Source organism: Caretta caretta, chromosome 16 (genome assembly GCF_965140235.1).
Source record: "Caretta caretta isolate rCarCar2 chromosome 16, rCarCar1.hap1, whole genome shotgun sequence".
In the NCBI taxonomy this organism is placed as follows: Eukaryota; Metazoa; Chordata; order Testudines; family Cheloniidae; genus Caretta; species Caretta caretta.
Genome location: NC_134221.1, coordinates 8,407,535 through 8,416,141, shown reverse-complemented (window position 1 = coordinate 8,416,141; position 8,607 = coordinate 8,407,535). Strand labels below are relative to the sequence as shown.

Below are 8,607 nucleotides of genomic sequence, written 5' to 3'. Positions count from 1 at the left end.
ACACCCCTCGGGAGCTAGGGGGGCACATCCCATGAGGAGGGGGTTGCTGGGCCTACCAAGGCCAGACGACCCCACAGAAGGACACTTGGGAAACCCCGGGACACCCTGGCTGAAGCCCCAAAGAGGGAAGGGCAAGGATGGCTGGACATCAGTGGGGACTTCCTACAAGAGCAGCTGCCCCAGGAGCCAGTACTGGCCCAGCCTGACTTCACAAAACCCGTCACCCTCCAGCCGGATGCTTTGGAGGTAGGGCTGGGAGCAGTGCTGTCCAAGAGTTAGAGGGGGGAGGAGCACCCCATTCTGTACCTCAGCCGCAAGCTGTTCTCCTGGGAGACCCGCTACTCCACAATAGAACAGGAGGCCCTTGCCGTTAAGAGGGAGGTCGACGCCTTAAGGTATTACCTCTTGGGGATCCCCTTTTCTTTGGTAACTGACCACACACCCTCCGATGGGTTAATAGTATGAAGGAAACTAACGCACCACTCATGTGCTGGTACCTATCACCCCAGCCCTACTCCTTCCGTGTGCTGCACCGGCCAGGGAAGGCCCATGAGAACTCGGACTTCTTCTCCCGGGTGGGAGGAGGAGAAGGGGAAGGGGCACAGCCCCCGGACGTCATCTTAAAGGAGAGAGTGTGTGACGGGGTGTATCAGCCCCGCACTGGTGCAGCAGGGGTTAACCCTTCTCTCTTAGCTGAGGAGGCCACACACACACACACACTGCTGGGCATGGTCCAGCTGGAAGCCGGGTATAAAAACCAGCAGAGCAGCTCAGTCTGGGCTGAGGGGAAGGAGGGATGTCGGCAGCTCCTGAGGGAGGACTGCCTGCATTCCAAGACGCGGAGGCCAGACAGTTAGAAATGGACCCCGACACGCTGGGACGTCACGGAGAGGGGAGAGACCGGAGAATCCCAGAGATGGAGGACTCCAGAGATTTGGGTAGGAAGTGACCCAGGGAGGTTTTGTGGGGAAATGGTGACAGAACCGGACAAAGGCGTGGTGTTTCGGTCAGACTCCCGCCAAGCGGGTGGCAGGCAAACTACCCACCGACAGGTTGGGACCCAGTGGAGAGGGCGGGCCCGGATCCCCCTATCCTTGCCACCACCCACCCCATGGTGGTGGCCCAGCTCTCCAGTAGTACTGACTCTGGCCATTGGGCCGCACTGCCCTGACAGCAGGGGCTGTGGTATTGTCCCACACAGGACATTATCAGCCCACCCACTTTAGTTCTGACTCCGATTAGGCTCCTGCATTAGGTCAAAACGAAGCAACATCTGTTTCAAATCAGACACAGCAAAACTGATCTCGGCTTTCTCTTCTCTGGATGCAATTGGCCTGTTGCAGGAACATTTACAGATGGTAGCAGCTAATTCATGTTAGATGTTGCAGAGTCGAATCTCCAATGCCAAGAAATCCTACAGGAGAGGAAGCTTTGGGCTGGAACAGACTATTTACTCCACGCAACCCTGCTGTCAGCTCTCATTTTCCAGGTTGGACCTGGAAGCAGGAGAAACATGGAATGTGGCTGCTATCTTCGTTTAGTGCAACAGGCAAGCAGGTCTTAAGAACGTGCTATGAATTCCGCAGCCTTAATATAATCAGCGCTGAAGCTCAAGATATGTTTATTTCAGGTTAAATGAGACACTAACGTCAGCTACTGAAATGTCTTATGCACTCCTGTGTTTGCTTCCCGTTGAGGCAGTGATTACATGTCGATGTTGGGAAGCCCCTATACTTTGCAGGAGGTGCGTGGCATGACCTGGCCCTCACGTTTCCCCTCGGGCTGTGTAATACATGTGAACCAGTAAGAAGGGTCACCATGAACTCCTTTGCCCTGCCTCAGTTACACCCCTAGTGGCACTGTCCTGCAGAACACATGTCCAGTCCCTGTCCCGGAACAGCAGGGCAGGGTCTCCGGGAGGGCAGCGTGCAGCCGATGCAAGTGGCAACACTCCCGAGTGAAGTGCATTGAAAGTGACTTGTCAAGGGAAGGCAGGGCTGGCCCGAGATAAGCTCCTCCGTGTAAAACAAGGGTTGGCGGGGGCCCAGTGTCTTGCAGCGCTCCGGAGTTGGTTGGGATCAGCTCCCACCCTGAGTCTTTTCAGCAGGCAGGGATGTTACCGTGTTTGTAAAGGAGCTCCAGGGCCAGGCTATCATTTCGCCTTGCCCCGTTATTTATTTATTCCATCCTTCCCACAGCGGCGGTGGAGGCAGGTTTTATTTGTTCCCTTTCTTCTTGGACAGAAATTGTTTCTAGCTCACTCAGTGATCCCTTGTGGGAAGCAAGAGGAGCTGCCTTGCCCATATGGCCGAGCCCTCAGCCCCACAAGCCAGCCGTTAATGGAGCAGCAAGCGCATGGTGCAGGCTGCACTCCTCTCACGGCCACGCTTGAGTGACCCCCAAGGGCACTTGCAGTGGCTCATGGTGCCGGCTCACTTACATTGCTTCAGCTCCCATCCCCCTCCAGACTGCTCTGGAAACGGTGGTGATGCTGGGATAATGGGATTCAATTTGCAATCAGGCGCTGTGCACCTGGGCCATGTACCGAAGGCTGATGGGAGTTCTGAGAGAAGAAGTGGATAGTCTTTATGTACAGGGAAGCATGAGGCTGGGGCAATTAGTGTTCAGCATTTAGTATGTGCCAGGGATGCAACCAGGGAAAGCTTTGGCTCCTGCAGACTGTAACCCTTTTACTCCTTAACAGTTGTATCTTCTCTTCAGCAATCAGCCTAGGGGATCAGCCACAGTTGTTTGCCTGGTGAAAGGGGTCATTAGTTAAGTGTCTAACCTTGGGGACGCTGTAATGTGTTTGGCTGTTGGAATGGCCCTTTATGCACTAAGAGGCAGTGGATATGCTGTATAGAACTAAATCCCAGGAACTGATGAGTTCTAATCCCAGCTCCTGGTTCTGCCACTGACTTGCTGGGTGGCCTTGGGTAAAGTACTTCATGCCGCTCTGTGCCTCAGTTTTCCCACCTCTAAGAGAGGCTGTATTCACTAACTAACTCCTGAGAGTGGTAAGACAGGTTTAATGTTTCTGCAGGAGTTTGACAGTGTTAAGCGCTAAGGGCTAGCTGCTTGAATATCAGCCTGTCTGGAACTCGGGACTTTTAGGGTCAACAAAGAATACAAGACCAAGCCCTATAGGTAGAGTAGAGATTCAATTAATAATAACGACACCTAGCACTTACATCACGCTTTTTTATCCATGGCTTTACAAAGGAATGTATATATCCCATTTCACAGATGGGGAAATTGAGGCAAAGAGCAGGGAAGCAACTGCCCAAGGCCACCCAGCAGGTAAGCGAACAAACTGGGAGTATAAGTCAGGCCTCCTGACTCCCAGCCCACTCCTACTGACTGAGTGATGCTGTCTTCCCCCTTAAAATAATCCTGACAGGTAGCTTATTGAAAAACAAGGGGTGGCTGTATTTCACCTTTGCTATAGCTGATTTTAAGTGGCTAGGGCTAATATATTTCTAGGCTTCTTGGCAACTTGAGAGAAGACTTTAAACTTAATATTCTGAGAGATATTTAACATTCACAGCAAATTCACTCTGTTTTAGGCTTAATGTGCTTTGTGCATATTTACTATAAGCAGGAGCTTATAGAGAGCAATGAAGCCAGCTCTTAGTAAAAGGGGATCACAGCATTGCTTATAGTTTTTTTTTTTTTTTTTATCCTCACTTCCAAAAGGCTATGACCAAGTGGTATCCCGCGTAAACTGCTGCATTTCACAGAGACGTGACTCCATTCAGGTTTCTGGTGCCTTTTTATTAATCCCTTCTTCTGCTTCAATATCCAAGATCTAAAATCAGCAACCACTACAACAGAAGCAATTAAATAGGTCTCACTGGAGATGCTGCAATAACAATTAATTAAATGCCTGCATTTGCCATCTGCAAGCACTAGAGGGTACACCGAGAAAGAACAGTTACTCACCCTGAGCAGTCCACTTCGATGGGAGATTTTCATTAGCAGAGTATTTGGCCTGTGAGTCTGCTACTGATATCTTTGTGCCCCACATCAAGGCCATATCAGGCTGAATGGGCAAAGCAGCCTCAGTTTCTTCCCCTGGGCTTTGCATTTCCTTCTGAGACTCGGCAGTGGGGAAGAAAGGTGTCCCTATGGGTGCTTCACTTCAGGCAACTCCCGAGCAGTACCCCCATAAGAAGGGGGGAGCTTTGGAGTCGAGTCCATTGGAGAGGAAAGAACTGCATCTCCAATTGCCGCATCAGATCTGGAGGCATTGACTAAGGGGTAGTGTCTGGAGAAGGGATGCATCAGAGACCATGTCGCAGCTCTGCAGCGCTCAGAAACTGGGACATTTTTAAGGAGACCCATAGATATAGATGGTGATCTCATCAAATGAGCTGGCACGCCAGCAGAGGCTGAGATGTTGGCAGGACTTTAACCAGCTATAATACCCCCAGAAATCCATTTTGATTGCCTCTTAGTAGAAATGGCAGAGTCTTTCGATCTATCTGGAAATGAACTGAACAGTCTAGGGGACTCATGAAATGAGTTAGTCCTCTCTGGGTAGAAGGATAATGCCCTGCTGACAGCTAGAGAATGGAGAACAGTGTCCAGGCTGGAATTGTGCTGTTTTGGAAAGAAAACAAGTGGGCAAATGGTCTGATTCCAATGAAACTCAGGACACATTTTAGGAAGAAACCTGGGATGCAGCTGTAAGGAACCCTTATCCCTGCAGACTTGTGAAAGGGACATCTGCCATTAAGGCCCCAATCCCTCCGACTCTGCCCGCAGAGGTAATAGCCACTGGTTTTGTAGACAAATTCAGCAAGATGCAGGTCGCCATCAGTTCAAAAGGAGATTTCTGGAGACTTTGAAGAACCAGATTAAGGTCCCAAACTGGGGTAGGAACTGTGGGAAGAGATTTCCCAGGCCTTTCATAAACCTTGTGGTTTCAGGGTGCACAAACAGGGAGAACCCCTCAATAGTGGCATGAAAAGCTGTAAAGGCAGCCAGATGAACTAAGGGAACTAAGTGACAGTCCGGTTTTCTTTAGTTGCAACAGGTATTCTGGCTGCAGGAAGACCAATTCTCTGGCTCCTAAATGAAGAAGGGAGTTTGTTCTGTTTAAGCAGAAATTCATGAGAGGGGCCCCTGAAGAGGGACAGGGAAGGGGAATAAGGAGGAGGGAAGGAGTTAAAATGAACAGTGTAGCCCGATGATATGCTCCCATGCTTGCTGGAAATGGCAGAGTTGGTCTCCAAATGGGGGGGAGGTGGGCAAAACATAGAAGCTGGAAGGCTAATGAGACAGCGGGATTCAAACCCTCACCCATTCTGTCAAAACTGATGCTTCGATGATGAAGCCTGTTGCGAGGTTGCATCTGGTGGGTTAAAGGGTCTTTCTCTGGAACCTGTGTCTCTCTAGGAGGTTTCTTCAGTCTCTGAAACCCAGAGAACTGCATCGGGCGGGATCTTTGAGCCGTTTGTGATCGAGTAAAATTTCTTTTGTTTGCAGGAGTGTAGATGCCTAAAAAACGTAATGTGACTCTGGAGTCTTTAAGAGTATGAAACGGCTCATCAGTATTCTCTGTGAACAACTTCAGTCCATCACACGGGAGGTCCTCTGCCATATACTGGACTTCCCTGAGGAAGCCAGACACCTGTAATCAGGAAGCCCTGTGTATCACCACTGCTGTAGAGATGGAACTGGCTGTGGTATCTGAAGCATCGAGAGCTCCCTGAAGAGATGTCCTGACCAATAATTGTCCCTCAGCAATAGTGGCCGGAAATCGGTCCCTTTGGTCAGGAGGAAGGTGTTTATTAAACAATCCAAATTTTGTATAATTTGTGAAGTTGTATTTGTCCATCAGTGCCTGGTCATTTGACATGTGGGGTTGCCGATTTGTCTCCCCAGAAGATCCAGGTGCGTCTGTTCTTTGTCATGCAGGGTGGACTTATAATAATGTTTGCCCTGTTCATTCACTGCATCAATACCCAGAGAGTTAGGTGGAGTGAGAAAATAGGACCTCAGAGTCCTTGGTGGGAACACAGTATTTCTATCAGCCCTCTTACATGTGGGCACTACTGTAGCCAGGGTTTGCCAAATGGTTTTTGCAGGTTCCAGCATAGCCTCATAGATAGGGAGGTCAACTCCGGATGGCATCGCAAAGTGAATAACTAACTATCTGTGCTGGGATTCTCTGACCTCCTCAAGAGGTATCCACAGGAAGTATGTCACCCCTTAACAAGATCTTGTAACTGCCAAAAATCATTGGCCATAGATAGAGGAGGAGGCATTACTGCTTCACCTGGCAAAGAGGACAAGATGGTAGTTTGAGGGATGGATTTTTGTCCACTCTAAACTCTTCAAAAGTTTCCTTCTGTTGTGGGGGAGGAGAAGCTTCAGTCTCCTTACCATCCCGATGGGAGAGGGTCGGGGCCCTGGAGAACAGCCAGTGATAAGCTGCCCAGGGGTCCCACTATGGCCATCGAGGACTATATGAGGGGGGGTTGGCCTCCAGGGTTGCTCCCACCAGGAGCAATAAGGCCCCCAAACAACTTCCCTGCTCCTTTGAGAAAGGGGGTTCATATGCAGGTATGTGGGGGAACCCTGAACAGAAATGGATGATACATCATCTTCCTCTTCTTTATCTAATGGAGGAACTCCAACGGAAAAGGGAGGTGATGATACCAGGGATGTGGGAAGTTCCAGAGACTGAGCAGCTCTCAGTACCGAGAGGCGCTCAGTACCTGCCAGCAAAGGAGAATCTGCTTCAGAAGCCACCAAGAAGTCCTTTGAGTATCTACAATCTTGCGGCATGAGAGGTGTTGCAGCACCGACAAACCAGTCTACTTGTGCTTGCTGGAGGGTATTGATGGTTTGGAGCACTTTGCAGACAGTGCTGATGTGGCTGGAGGCTTACATGGTACCGAAGAACTCGATAAGGATACCAAGGGATCCAACAGTACTGATCTTCTTACCATCTCCACCAGACAATACCCGGAGCTTTCTCAGAGCCCCATTTGGACTTAAAGCTGAGGGACATTCCCGATTCACTGGTTCTGGAGGAGCTCTTTGCCTCGATGGTACCGAGCCTCGAGGATGAGGTCTCTGCTGACCTGCTGAGAGGATGAGGTCTTTTTAAGGTGGAATCCCTGGAAGTGGGGATTCTTAGAATGTTTAGAGGAGGTCTGTGAGAATTTCCTCTTTCTGGGAGCACCAAGGGTGAAGTAGCTTTAGAGACCCCCCCGCAGGGACTGATGTACTGGGCAGGGGGGTTTCTTCTGACCTGGCGCCAAAGCGGGGCAAAGGGACTGCTCCATCATCAGAAATCACAGCTTGATTCCTGGTTGTTCCAAGTCCTGGATTTGAGGGCTAACTAGAAGTTACACTTCTGTGGGGCATGGGACTCTCCCAGGCAGCAACCGCACTTTGTGTCTGCCGCTGATGGGGACAGCCTCTCTACAGAAGAGACAACATTTAAACCCCGGTGAACTGGGCAAGCCCCTTGCAGGCAGGAAGTCCCCTGAGGAAATAAACAACTTTTTTTGAAAGCCAGAAGGAACTACTAACTAAACTAAAGAAAAAACCGTGTTCAGCAACCGCAGAGGGACACATCGAGCTCTGTGTCAGGCCGAGGCGGTTGAGAAGGAACTGAGGGAAGACCACCCCATGCAGCCTGGTACAGCCTTGAGGTGGGACATGAGGATATCACTGGTGTATGCCCGGGCTGAGCTGATGTTGCTCATGAAAATCTCCAACTGAAGGTGCATGGGATGCATACATGCCCAAAGTGGAGCACCCAGAGAGGGACACCAAGAAGAAGATGCAGCTCCCACAACCTGCACCCACGATACACAACGGTCAGTCCTGCTGCACCTGAGTTGGGAGAAGAGGGTGCAAATATCCCTGCATAGTTTGTAGGAGACACACAGGGAAATGATGCTAACAGGTTAGAATCAGTGTGGGTGGCCTAATGGTTAGAGATGAGACCTGGGGACTAAGCCACCTGGGTTCTGTCCTTGATGCTGCCCCTCACTCACTCTGTAGCAATTAGCAAACCATGTAGGCCCTGATCCTCAGATTATTTCGTTTTCTCAGCCAAGATGCTCAAAGGTATCTAGGTGCCCAACTCCCATCAATGATTTCAATGGGAGGTAGGTGCTTAAATACTTTTGAGGATTTGGGCCTTAGCCTCTCCCCACGTAGCCACCTGCAAAATGGTTACAATAATAGCAGGCTCCTGTTGGAAGATGTGAGGTTTAAGGCCCGATCCAGCTCTCTTCGCATTCAGAGGGAGGACTTGACATAGACTTCAATGGGAGTTAGAGTGAGCCCATAATAATGTAGTATTCCTCATGTGCTTTGAGATCCTCAACTGAACGATGCAGAGGTTTATTTAAAATACCCACCTGCCCCTCTTTCCCTTCACAGCTCTTGTCATTAGTTAAGTATCCAACAGATTATCCTGCATTCCCCATCCTCTTCTCACTCCCAGTGGGAAAATTACAGGGGAGAGCTGCCAGCTAAAATTAGAGGCCCAAAGACATCTAATCCAGGCGGAGGGAGGGCAGGCCCAGCTGGAGATGATGAATGAAGCACATGCCCATAAATATTTAGTCTCTTCTGTCT

The 8,607-nt window shown here is 50.0% G+C and overlaps 1 long non-coding RNA gene across 1 annotated transcript; it reads left to right on the top strand.

The window, feature by feature from the left end:
* The first annotated feature begins 790 nt into the window (after positions 1 to 790).
* LOC142069434 (uncharacterized) lies at positions 791 to 5,819 on the top strand. Its single transcript, XR_012665252.1, has 2 exons — positions 791 to 938; positions 5,491 to 5,819. It is a non-coding gene; the product is annotated as an uncharacterized LOC142069434 (long non-coding RNA).
* Positions 5,820 to 8,607: the final 2,788 nt, after the last annotated feature.